Raw genomic sequence first — 13936 nt, 5'->3', positions numbered from 1 at the left:
GAGCTGCACTCCCCTGAGATATCAGAGGCAGGAGTTGCATAAGTCAACAAAGGACTGGGAGCTCGAGGTGGTGAAGGTGCATGTTAGTGATGAACAGGGGTGTGGAAGTAGTCAGTGGGAATGCATGCAAGATCTATCCTGTATCCAGATGTATCCAGGATCTATCCTGGGCCCAACACATTGATGCAATCACGAAGAAGGCATGCCAGCGGCTCTACTTCGTTAGGAGTTTGAGGAGATTTGGTATGTCACCAAAGACTCTTATAAATTTCTATAGATGTACAGTGGAGAGCATCCTGACTGGTTGCATCACAGTCTGGTGTGAAGCCTCCAATGCACAGGATCACAAGAGGCTGCAAAGGGTCATAGACTCAGCCAACTCCATCATGGACACAACCCTCCCCACCATCAAGGACATCTTCAAGAGCTGGTGCCTCAAGAAGGCAGCATCTATCATTAAGGACCCTCAACATCGGGGACATGCCCTCTTCTCGCTACTACCATCAGGGAGGTGGTACAGGAACCTGAAGACCCACACTCAACAATCCAGGAACAGCTTCTTCCCCTCCGCCATCAGATTTCTGAACGGTCCATGAACCCATGAACACTACCTCATTATTCCCTTTTTTTTACACTATTTATTTAGTTTTGTAATTTGTAGATTTTATGTCTTTGCACTGTACTGCTGTCGCAGAACAACAAATTTCATGTCATCTAAGTCAGTGATAATAAATCTGATTCCGAGGGAGGGGCAGCTCAGTCCCGCTTCATGTTCAGTTCAGCATTTGTCTAACCAAGTTGTTGACAGCAGCCTCCAGTGATGGCTAAGGTCGGCCTCATTCCCTGCCCACTTCAAGACAACCCAATGTTGTTGAGCGGGAGGATCTCAAAAATGCATTTCAATCCATCTGCGTAGCGCCTAACTACCACTGGTTTTCAAGCACGGTCCCTGGACACCTATATTTTGGCCCATGGAGACACAAGAGACTGCAGATGCTGGAATCTGGAGCAACACACAAAAAGCTGGAGGGACTCAGCAGGTCAGGCAGCATCTAGGGTGGAAAATGGACAACGTTTCAGGTCGAATGGCTACTTCCCAAATCATTCAGTCCAAGTGAAGGGTCTCAATCCAAAACGTCGACTGTCCATTTCCCTCCATAGATACTGCCTGACCCGCTGGGTTCCTCCAGCGCTTTGTGTACTTTTGCCCATACCAAATGCATTTTTGACTTGTAACAAAGTGTTCAGAGCCCTGAAAAAGTAGACAAGTGCCAATAACATTCAAGGCCATTCTTTGGTTGCGTACCACTTTAGAGAGGCCGACAAGTCAAGGGAGCATCAGTAAAACCTGCAGGGACTGATAAGCCAAGCGTCCAATCAATTCTCCTCATTCAGAACACCGAGTAAGACCAGTAAGATTCCAGCTGAAACTAATGCAGAAAATATATTCTGCAGCAGTGAAAAAGAGGTGTTTAAAACATTCCCTATGGTTCAGACTTACTGCCAAATGATGATATAATAAAATAATCTTTTAAAACAAGAAGGAATGAGACTGAATTTTGCAAAATAGTCTCTAATAATAATAAAGTGCTTATTGAATCGATATATACCCTTGTACTGAAAAGGAAAATAAAGAGTTCATCTCATACCAAGCTAAAACCTTCATGATGGTCTATAGCCTGAGTGAGTTTGGTGCTCAGTATCGCTTTACTCTGGTACTTGGGGAGATCCAGGAGGTTGTAGCACGTATGAGCCACCGGTAGGTAGCGCTCCCCTCCGGCCGTTGGCTGAATGGTCATCCGGATACTTGCCATGCCATAAATGGGAATGCGGTCACTGCCGGTCAGAAACACTACAGGGAGAAAGAGAGAGATCCATAAGATATAGGAGCAGAATTAGGCCATTCGACCCATCGAGTCTGCTCCACCATTCAATCATGTCTGATTTTTTTTTCAACCATCCTCTCTCACCTTCTCCCCATAACCCTTAACCCCCCTCCCTTACCAATTGTTATGAGCCCAGGTTGCTACTTGATAAATGTTCCTTTAAGATGCCTGAATGGTAGGGTGTGTGGCTTTGTCTGACTGCTACAAGTGGGAGATTCTGCAACTGGAATGCTGCAGCTGTCTGAAGGAGGATTCACTGAAGTGCTGGCAACTGCAGGCACAGACAGACTGAGAGAGAGAGAGAGAGACGTGAGAGTTGGTAGCACTGACTGCCAGCCTCTATATCTAGGGGAGAAGCACAATCATTGTGACTGCCACTTTACAATCCATGTGTGGATTTTTGGAGCAATCTGTGGAGTCCACTTTGTCATTAACCTGTACTGGAACGCAGGTATATCTATGGGCGGCCACGTATCGAGTGCCCTCGGTGTGGCAGATACTTCGGAACAAAGCAAATGGAGATCTTCGGTGATTGTGGTGTCGTATTGGTTCCATCGTGGAACTTGTGGATTTCGTAAACTCCTTCTCTCTATATTCTACTCTGCATTCTACTGTGGTTTTCAGAAGCCTTTGCTCATCGTTCTACTTCATGACTTGCTGAACTGAACTGGTTTGCCATCATAAAACCTTGAGAACTATTCCTAGACTGGATGGTTTTGGAACTAGCCATACACACGCTTTGGTTTATTTTGATCAATATCTAATATCTAATGGTTTCTCTTCTCTTATTATTACAAGCAGTTATTAATAAATAGATTTTAACGTGGAAACCTGGCTCGTTGGGTTTCTACTGTTGTTGGTACATAACACAATCAAGAACCTATCAATCTCTGCCTTAAATACACCCAGTGACTTGGCCTCCACGGCCCTCTGTGGTAACAAATTCCACAGATTCACCACCCTCTGGCTGAAGAAATTCCTCCTCATCACAGTACTAAGGGCCGACCCTTTACTCTGAGGCTGTGCCCTCGGATCCTAGCCTCTCCTACTGATGGAAACATCGTCTCCACGTCCACTATATCCATGCCTTCAGCTATCTTGGTATCGTCCCTCCACCTATCTTGGTATTGTCTGCAAACTTGGCCACAATGCCATTAGTTCCTTCATCCAGATCATTAACAGATAAAAAAGTTCAGGTTAAAGCATATGAAATAGAAATCACAAAGGACCCCACCACCCCCCCCCCCCCCCCCCCAAGTACAGAAGCAGATGGACACTGGACAGCACAGTGGAACAGCTGGTGAAGTCATCACCTCACAGCTGCAGAGAGCCAGGTTCAATCCTGACCTCGGGTACTGTCTACGTGGACCTTGCTTGTTCTTCCTGTGACTGCATCATTTCCTCCCGCATCCCAAAGACGTGCGGGTTGGAAGGTTAATTAGCCATTGTAAATTGCCCCTAGTGTGTAGGTGAGGGGTAGAATCCAGGGTGAGTTGATGGGAATGTGGGAGAATAAAAGAAAGGATTAGTAATGGAAATGGGTTGGTTGACAGACTCAGTAGGTTGGTAATTGGTTCATTATTGTCAAATGTACCGAGATACAGTGAAAAACTTCTGTTTGCATGCTATCCAGACAGATCATTTCATATGCAAGTACTTCAAGGAAATACAAAAGAAAAAGAAAACAGAATGCAGAATATAGTGTTACAGTTACAGAAAAGGTGCAGTGCAGGTAGACAAATAAAGTGCAAGGGCCATGACGAGGTAGATAGAGAGATCAGGAGTTCATCTTTACCATATAAGAGGTCCGTTCAAGAGTCTTATAACAGTGGGATAGAAGCTGTCCTTGAGCCCATGCTGTGTCACCTTATGACTCTATGACTTTAAGTATTTTCCATAAAGACAATTGAGAAGACCAGCCAGAAGATCGAGAGCCAAAGTGTTAGCCTTGGCTCAGTTGTCATCAATCTCATCTCTGACTTATAAGGCTTTGGGATGAAATCCCATTTCAAAGACCTGAGCCCAGATATCCCGGCAGACCTGAACCTCCTACCATCCTCTCAGGTGGACCTAAAGATCTCACAGCACTAATGACCAGGTATCCAGGCCGACGCTCAATCAACACCATGGGAACAAAATCAGATCTCAGACTGCTGTTTGTGGGATATTGGTGATAACACTTCCAACTACCTCACTGACTGTAAAGTGCTTTAAGATATCCTGATGTGAGAGTTGAATGTTAAGAGATTACAAGGTTAAAACCATGATGTTTGGGAAAGACAAAATGAAGGTTATAAGGTTTTGGTAAGGAGGCAGATCTTTTTGAAGCCTTAACCAATATATTTTATCAGAAAGGTTCCCAAATGAGCACTCCAGGATTGAAGGATTGGTGATTAAAACATAGAACTAATACCAGGGGGCATGCATTTAAGATGAGAGGGGGTAAGTTCAAAGGAGATGTGTCGGGCAAATTTTTTACACAGAGTGGGGGGATGCCTGGAATGCAAGGCCAGGGTTGGTAGTGAAAGCAAATACGATAGAGGTGTTTAAGAGGCTCTTAGATGGGCACAATATGCAGAGAATGGATATGGTCTTGTGTAGGCTGAAGGCAATAGTTATTTAGGCTTTTAATTACTAGTTTAATTAGTTCGCCACAACATCGTAGGCTGAAGGGCCTGTTCCTGTGCTGTACTGTTCTATGTTCTATGTTCTACAAATCCACAGATGCCGGAGATCTGAAATACAAAGAAAAAGCACTCAGCAGATCAGGCGGCGTCTGTGAACAGGGGAACAAAGGAACCCATGCTCCTACACAGGGGTACTCAAAGACCCTACCAGAGATGATGGCCTGTAGCATGATGGTACCTTCCATTAGACCCTCAGCACTCAGGAGGCTATTTGGAGAGGTGGGGGGAAGGTGGCGGGAAAGAACTGGGCTGGGCTGTAGTGGTTCAGGACCTTCTACCTGATTCATACTGCAGTGGCCAAGGTGTTGGTGGTGAGCCTGTGCTCAGATGCCTCTCAGACCCTCACCGGTTAGGAGGAGGACTGAAGCTTCTGACTTTCTTCACCCATAAGCACAGAGTCACAGTCCACAACATAGAAACAGACCCTTCAGTCCATCTCATCCATGCTGACCATGGTGCCATCCTATTGCCAGCATATGGCCCATATCCCTTTAAGCCTTTCCTATACATGTAACAGTCCAAATGTCTTTTGAACTTTGTAATTGTACCTGCCTCTACCACTTCCTCTGGCAGCTCGTTCCACATACCACCTTCTGTGTGAAAAACTTGTCCCTCACGTTTCCATTAAGTTTTTCCCCCTCACCTTAAACCTATGCCCTCAAGTTTTAGACTCCCCTACCCTGAAAAAAAGACCTATGACCATTCACCTTATCTATCCCTCTCATGATTTTATATACCTCTATAAGGTCACCCCTTCATTTCCCATGCTCCAGGGAAAACAGCCCCAGTCTTATCCTATAACTTAAGCCCTCCAGTCCCAGTAACATCTTTGTGAATCTTTCCTGCACACTTTCCAGCTGTATGACATCCCTCCTACAGCTAGCTGACCAGAACTGCACACAATACCCCAGGTGTGGTCTCACCAACGTCTTATTACAGCTGTTACAAGACGCCCCAACCAGAGAGTCTCTGGGCCTCCCCACTGCTGATTGTGAACCCCGAGATTCCAAGGGCAGTGACCAGGCCTCAGAGACACATAAATAAAAATCACAAAAATGCAGATACTGAAAATCTGGAGTGAAAACAGAAAATACTGAAATAAGTTTTTCAATTCTGATGTAGAGTCCTGGACCTGGAAGACTAAATCTCTTTCTCTTTCCACAGATGCTGCCTGACCTGCTGAGTCTTCCCTGCATTTTCTGTTTTTATCTGGAAGCCCTGTACCTGCCTCAATAGTTTTGGAACTTGGCCCAGGTCACGTGAATGATTCAGCACACCAGAACTGACTGATCAGACATAATAAGTATATTTCAATGTGGGAAGAAAATCCCACCTTCCTAATCATTCAGCCATCAAAATGCCAATGTTGTAGTGAAATGGTTAATACTCAACAAGATCATGTTTACATCAGAAGATCCACACTTACACAGAAAAAGCTTCTTTTTTTCCAATGGAAACTCGTGGAAAACCTCCCAAAATATTTTTATAGTCGGATGTGCAGGATGGTAATCGGCTTTGTATATTGCACTCTGGCAAAAGAAAAACAATTTACTAAAACAAAATATTTCATGAGTAAATTGTAGACCTCAGAGATATCTCTCACGCACGCACACACACACACACACACACACTCACATACATACATACTGTACATACACACACTCATTAACACACGCATACATAATCACACACATATAGACACACCCACACCCACACATGCATACACACACTCAAAGACACACAATCACAAACATATAGACACACACACTCACTCACACACATACATACACACACTCATAGAAACACACACACACACACATACATACACACTCATAGACATACACACACACAATCACACACATATAGACACATACACACACATATAGGTACACACATACAGATATGTATCTGGTACTGCTGTTGAAACACTCATCCAAACCTTGACACCTTTAGACTTGCCCATCCAAATGTTCTCCAGACCCGCCTCCCTCGTTTCACCCTCTCTAATTTTGAGATCCCCCAAAACTAACACTGTCCCATTCATCTCACAGCCCTATGATTGGTGACCTCCACTGAGTCCTGGTTGACCAATACCTTGAGATTAAAATTCTCATCCTCCACAGTTCCCCACCTCTGCAACCTCCTCCCGCCCTCTAATTGTACCAGGTCTCAGCATTCCACCAATTTTAGTTGCCAATTCAAGGCAAAACCGCCAATAGTAGAACTCAAATTTTAACCATTCAACCAGCATTGATGGCTGTGCCTACAACGGCCAAGGCCCTAAACTCTGAAATTTAAATACTCTGCAAAGCCCCTGTAGTTCTCTGCACTAATAACTCCTTTTGCTTGACACATTTGTTTGTTAATAGCACTATGAAGTACCCTGAAACATCTGTCGCATTAAATGCATTATGGAAATACACGATGTTAATATTGTACACAGATACAAACAGCAATACACATACTTTGCTGGAGGAACTGGATAGTGGTTTGTGACTATTTGTTGCAGTTAAATAGACACGTTTATTATAAAGACAACTTTAAGAGTACATCACATAATAGGTGGTTTGGGACATCTGATTTGCATTTATCCCATTTCCCTTCATGGTCATTTCTCACCCTGGATACATTTTACTGTCAAGACTCAACATACCATAAAGCTTTCCATCACCATCTAGTGGTTGGCTGGTTAATAAAACCACTGGAAACAAGAGACCAAAACAGAATAAGCAGAACTGGCTTTTTATATAAAGCCCCTTTTAATTTTTCAGCAGATATAGGCAGTGGGCTTGGAGGCTGCTTTTCTCCCCAAGAGGTTGTAGACTTGGGCTTTTTGAACAGACTGCAAAATGACTGCCTGGTACCACTCTGTTTGACTTGAGGCTTTGCTGGAGCCTTTCCCTTGCTTGACCCATTTGATTAGGTTGTGTTCATGTACCTCTTCCTATGTAAAGGGACAGAGTTCCTGCCACATTGCCACAACATGTTGGTTTCCAGTTCCCGAAAGCATGAAGGTGAGCCACCTTCTTTGTGCTCGTTTTCGACGGAATTATGTTTCTCACTAGACCTAGCCATCTCTGAGCCGCCAATAACCTACATTTCCAAGGTGAACTTCTCCTTAATAAAATCTAAACCTCCCCTCTCTCCTTTCTGCTCCTGACCAGGGTTGGTGTTTGACACAGGGACACTCTATGAAATGCCAGAGAAGGAAGCTAACCTCTGTGGTCATTGAGAGTTCTTACCATCTCCAACTCCTTCCAGTTGTAGCTAGTGTTTCCCACCACCATGGCCATCAGCTCACTGGGCTGGAAGAGTTGTAGAACCTTCCCTCCACAGACCTTTAGGAAACCGCTGGAGAAAGCCGAGAACAGCTCCTGGACGGAGGTGTTGAAGATGTAGTCCACATAGGCCTGAACAAATTCCTTCCTGAGGACCAATAGGAGAAGTTACTAAGAAGGATTAAAAGTGAACAACAAACAATCTGCTGGAGGAACTCAGAGGGTCAAGCAGCGCTTGTGGGGGGGAAGGAACGGTCAATGTTTCGGGTCGAAACCCTGCATCAGGACTGAAATGTCCCAGCAAAAGTTGGCATAGAGCAGAGGGGCCTGATATAAAGTGCATCCAGATCCTCAACTCAGCATGTTACAGACCACCAGCTAAAAATCTGTCCCAGCAAAAGTTGGCACAGAGTAGAGGGGCCTGATATAAAGTGCATCCAGATCCTCAACTCAGCATGTTACAGACCACCAACTAAAAATCTGTACAATCCAGTCCAACACATAAGACCATAAGACAAAGGAGCAGAAGTCGGCCATTCGGCCCATCGAGTCTGCTCCGCCATTCTATCATGAGCTGATCCATTCTCCCATTTAGCCCTACTCCCCCGCCTTCTCACCATAACCTTTGATGCCCTGGCTACTCAGATACCTATCAATCTCTGTCTTAAATACACCCAATGACTTTGCCTCCACAGCCGCCCGTGGCAACAAATTCCACAGATTCACCACTCTCTGGCTAAAGAAATTTCTAAAGAAACATCCTTTCATTCCTTTCTCCTTAATATACTGGAATAGCTTCCCCGTAAATGTATCTATGTTGATCACTTTGACTACCCCATGCGATGGCATGTTACACATTCTCACCACACTGAGTGAATTCTGTACTGGAAAAATCATAAAATTGCAGATACTGGAAATCTAAAACAGAATCAGAAAATGGCAGGAACACTCATAGAGTCATAGAGCACACCATGTCCATGCCAACATTTTTGATAATCTACACTGGTCCCACTGTCATATCCTTCCAAGTCTTGCCTATTTAGTGTTTGTCTGAATGCATCTTAAGTGCAGTACTCATGTGGATTTTGCACTTGGCACCAGTACTCGTGGGAAGAGGTACGCGTGGATCTGGATGCACTTTAAATAGAACATAGAACATAGAAAAACTACAGCACAATTCAGGCTCTTCGGTCCACAAAGCTGTGCCAAACATGTCCCTACCCCTCCGCTTTTATCTGGCCCTCCGCTTTTATGCCAATATTCTGATGAAGGGTCCTGGACCAGAAATGTTAACTGTTTCTCTTTCCACAGACACTGCCTGACCCACTGAGTGTTTTCTGTTTGGATTTATTGTGACCATTTTGTATTTATGACGTATTCTTGGACTTTCCAACAAGTTCTCTGTGCCTCTCCCATCAAGCCCATCATTAGGTTAAAGACTTCAAGCAGGTCTTCCCTCACTGTCCTCACCTCCAGAACCTCCGCCCACTCAGCAAAAGCAGAGCCAGTATTTTCACCCAGTCAGTGTCAGTTCCATTTCCAGACTTTGGTCATTGAGGGAGGTGTGCTATATCAACCAGAAAAGTAAACAAGCTCCACAATTTATCGGTCCGACAGAACTCTCCAAAGACTGATGAAGACTCACCTGTTCTGTTTCTTCACAGGTAGCTCTTACCTCCTGGGACCAATTCCTGCAGCTCTGCTACTCCATAGTTTTCTCGAAGAATCTGACCATTTCAACAGGGAAAAAGAAGTTAGTTAAAACTGGTGTAGAGAGTGATGAGGCCACAGACAGTGATTCTCAGCCTGCTCCCTGTGTTTACAAGACATTGCCTAGAACATGTTTGTGACCCAATCTTATTTCTCAAAACCGAAAAAGAAGTGGGTGAGAGGACATTGTAATGAATCCATCCAGAAAAAATGGATACATTAACCTCTCAAACCAGGAGCCTCAAACGTCTAGATACAAGGAGAAACAAGGGAAGACTGCCACCTTCAAGTTCTCCTCCAAGTCAGACATAGAACATACAACAGTACAGCACAGGGACAGACCCTTTGGCCCACTATCTCTGTGCCGAACACGATGCCAAATTAAACTAAATCTCTTCTGCCTGCACGTGATCCATATCCCTCCATTCTCTGCATATTCATGACTCTACCTAACAGTCACTATTGTACTGCTGCCACCACTACCCCTGTCAGCCCGTTCCAGGCACCCACCACTCTCTGTGTAAAAAAACTTGCCCCACATATCTCCTTTAAACTTTCCCCCATCTCACCTTAAATGCCTCCCCTCTTTGGTCCACCTATCACCACTCTGTTTTTTCCTCCCTATATATTGGGCTTCCCCTTTTCCTATCTTCAGTCCTGAAGAAGAGTCCTGACCTGAAATGTTGACCATCTGTTTTTCTCCACGGATGCTGCCTGGCCTGCTGAGTTCCTCCAGCCTCTTGTTGTATTTTTCAACCTATAGGGTTCTATGAATTTGGACCCCAAGATCCCTCTGTCCCCTCCACACTGCTAAGAATCCTGCCATTAAACCTGTACTCTGCTTCAAGTTCGATCTTCCAAAGTGTATCACTTCACACTTTTCTGGATTGAACTCCATCTGCCACTTCTCCGCCTAACTCTTCATCCTGTCTATATCCCATTGTAACCTACGACAGACGACCTTCTACACTATCCACACCACCTCCAACCTTCGTGTCATCTGCCAACTTACTTTCTTCATTGTCACTGGGTCACTGGGTCAAAAAAGCTGCTCCCCAGTGGCCCTATGGAAGAACCTTCACCACTTGGACCACAGCACTTCAAGAGAACACTTTACCACCAGGACATTTAGGATGAGCTTTAAATGCTGGCTTTGTCTCTGAGTAAAAAAAGTTTCTAAGACCCTTATTCAAAAATTATAGCCTTCTATTCTTTATTAAATCACTGCATTGACTTTGCCTCCACTAGCCTAAATTGACATTCACTCTTGAGGTTGATCTCTTTAAGTTGTAAGGCTTCCTTACAATCAGTTCCAATCTTCAGTTTGAGCCCGTGGTCCACCTGTAAGCGCTGCACAATTTAATTTGAGGTAACACTCTGAATTACTGCTTCCCTTTCCCTCTCACAGTTCATCTCTCAAATGCACAGTTTTCTCACTGAGAAGCCCATGCCTTTTCAGTCTTTTCTCATTACTGTGACCAACACCTCTGGGATTAGCAAACTAGCCCTGCACTATCTCCAGCACTTCAATGCCTCATATTTTACAGAAGCCAAAAGGAGAATCTGTGAGCTGACCTCAGCACCACAAGGTTTGCATGTTATCTCCTCCGATTTGGCTGCTGAAGCTAATGACCAATTAGGTTTGGGCAATTGGATTTGCAACCTCCCAGATCTTGACTGGACTCACCAGGAATTAATATTAATCTCCAGGTCGGTGCTCTGGGAAAAAACTCAGGAGAAAAATCAGAGGAGCATTTTTTTACAACTCCATCACCCTCAACCCTCCAAAACCATGTTCTTTCAATACTTTTGATCATTAGTTGCAAAAGGATTGGAGATGGGCTGATAGTCAAGGATCACCCAACAGGTTACTGAAGAATCTTCTGGTTTTCCAATTGGTAAGGGCCTCTTTTGTCCAATGAGGATGTCCATGCTGGGCGACCAATAGCAGAGGTGACAGATTGGAAAGGGGGTGGTGGATGAAAGCCATTTGATAAAATCTCCAAAGATAGATGGAGACAGAGCGAAATTGTCTCTAGCATAATGCTTTACAGCGCCAGAGACCCAGGTTCAATTCCGGCCGCTGTCTGTAAGGAGTTTGTATGTTCTCCCGTGTCTGCATGGGTTTCCTCCGGGTGCTCCCACATTCTAAAGACATACGGATTATGAAGTTGTGGGCATGCTATGTTGGTGCCAGAAGCATGGTGACACTTGCGGGCTGCCCCCAGAGCATTCTACGCAAAATATGCATTTCACTGTGTGTTTTGATGTACATGTGACTAATGAAGATACCTTATCTCTTATCTTGGTGGAAGGGTTGGGAACCTGAGGACATAGACCCAAGATGATTGGCAAAAGAATCCCATGTGACATGAGGAAAAACTTCTCACATAGTGCAATCTGGAATTCACTGCCAGCCAGAGTGGTGAAAGCAAATTCAATAAATTGAAGAGGGAATTGGATAGATGACTGTGGGAGAAAATATCACAAGGCTATGGTGAAAAAGCTAGTAATGGGAAAGACTTGATTGCTCTTCAAAGACTCAGCAGGGCTCAATGGGGTACATATGCAATCCAACTGGCTGACTAAACCCAACAGAACCTGTTTTGGAAAGTAATGACGTGGTAAATTAAAGCAAACAGCCCCCCCAGTTACACTCCCACCGTTTAGCAAATCTTCCCAAGATAAGGTGTTGAGGCAACATAGCCCTTACCGCAAATGTAAGACAGAAAGTTTCTTCAACATCATCACCAGGGTAATCCAAAAGTTCTTGCAAGCTCCTTAAAGAGAAGTTTCCTGATCAGACAACTAAACTGAATAGATTTATGAAAATTATTACTCCATGTAAACTCTGCAATTGTATGTTTTGGTGCTTAGATCAAGTAAATGAAAGGCAGGAAGAGCTTGGTATGATCTGCTTTTAAAGTCGAATGTGTTGTTAGCAACCTTTCAGCCCTCATGCACTGGTCACATGGTTTATCTTTTCTCAGGACACCTAGGAGGACATTGACTAATTCTGAATAAGAAAACGTAAGAAGTAGGAGCAGGAAAACAGTATTTACCCCTTGTGCTTTCTCTACCATTCAATAAACCCATGGCTGATCATTTTCCTGCACTAACCCCATCTCTCTCGATTCTGTTAATCGTCAAAAATCTATTAATCTTTGCCTTGGGTATATTTAGCAAGTGAGCCTCCACAGTCCTTGGGAAACAAGTCACTACCCTCTGAGTGAAGAAATTTCTTCTCATCTCAGTCCAGAGTGGCCAACCCCCTTTCTATACGGTGATTAGGTTCTGACATTCTTCCTTTTCTGATATTCCCTCCCTCAAACCAAATCCCGGGTACGTGGCCATCTTACACTCCCCCCCCCCCCCCCCACCAGAGTTTCCGAAATTAAACTATGTTCCACATGGTAGGCTTCTTCAGAAGGTCAGAGGGCAAGGGATCCAGGGAGGCTTGGTCGTGTGGATTCAGAATTGGCTTGCCTGTTGAAAGCAGAGGATTGTGGTGGAGGGAGTGCATACCGATTGGAGGGCTGTGACTAGTGGTGTTCCACAGGGATCGGTTCTGGGACCTCTACTTTTCGTGATTTTTATTAATGACTTGGATGAGGGGGTGGAAGGGTGGGTTAGCAAGTTTGCAAATGACACAAAGGTCGGTGGTGTCGTGGATAGTGCAGAGGGCTGTCGAAGCTTACAGAGGGATATTGATAGGTTGCAGAGCTGGGCTGAGAAGTGGCAGATGGAGCTCAATCCAGAGAAGTGTGAGGTGGTACACTTTGGAAGGACAAACTCCAAGGCAGAGTACAAGGTTAATAGCAGGATTCTGGGTAGTGTGGAGGAGCAGAGGGATCTGGGGGTACATATCACAGGTGGATAGGGTAGTTAAGAAAGCTTAGGGGATGTCAGCTATCATAAATTGTGGGATTGAGTTTAAGAGCCGCGAGGTAATGATGCAGCTCTACAAAACTCTAGTTAGACCACACTTGGAGTACTGTGTCCAATTCTGGTCGCCTCATTATAGGAGGGATGTAGAAGCATTGGAAAGGGTGCAGACGAGATTTACCAGGATGCTGCCTGGATTAGAGAGTATGGATTATGAGGAGAGACTAAAGGAGCTAAGGCTTTACTCATTGGAGAGAAGGAGTATGAGGGGAGACATGATAGAGGTATACAAAATATTAAGAGGAATAGATAGAGTTGACAGCCAGCGCCTCTTTCCCAGGGCACCAATGCTCAATACAAGAGGGCATGGCTTTAAAGTGATGGGTGGGAAGTTCAAGGGAGATGTCAGAGGAAGGTTTTTTTACCCAGAGAGTGGTTGGGGCATGGAATGCGCTGCCTGGGGTGGTGGTGGAGGCTGATACGTTGGGCA

This window comes from Pristis pectinata, chromosome 2 (assembly GCF_009764475.1).
Source record: "Pristis pectinata isolate sPriPec2 chromosome 2, sPriPec2.1.pri, whole genome shotgun sequence".
NCBI lineage: Eukaryota > Metazoa > Chordata > Chondrichthyes > Rhinopristiformes > Pristidae > Pristis > Pristis pectinata.
Note: the sequence above shows the minus strand (reverse complement) of the source record.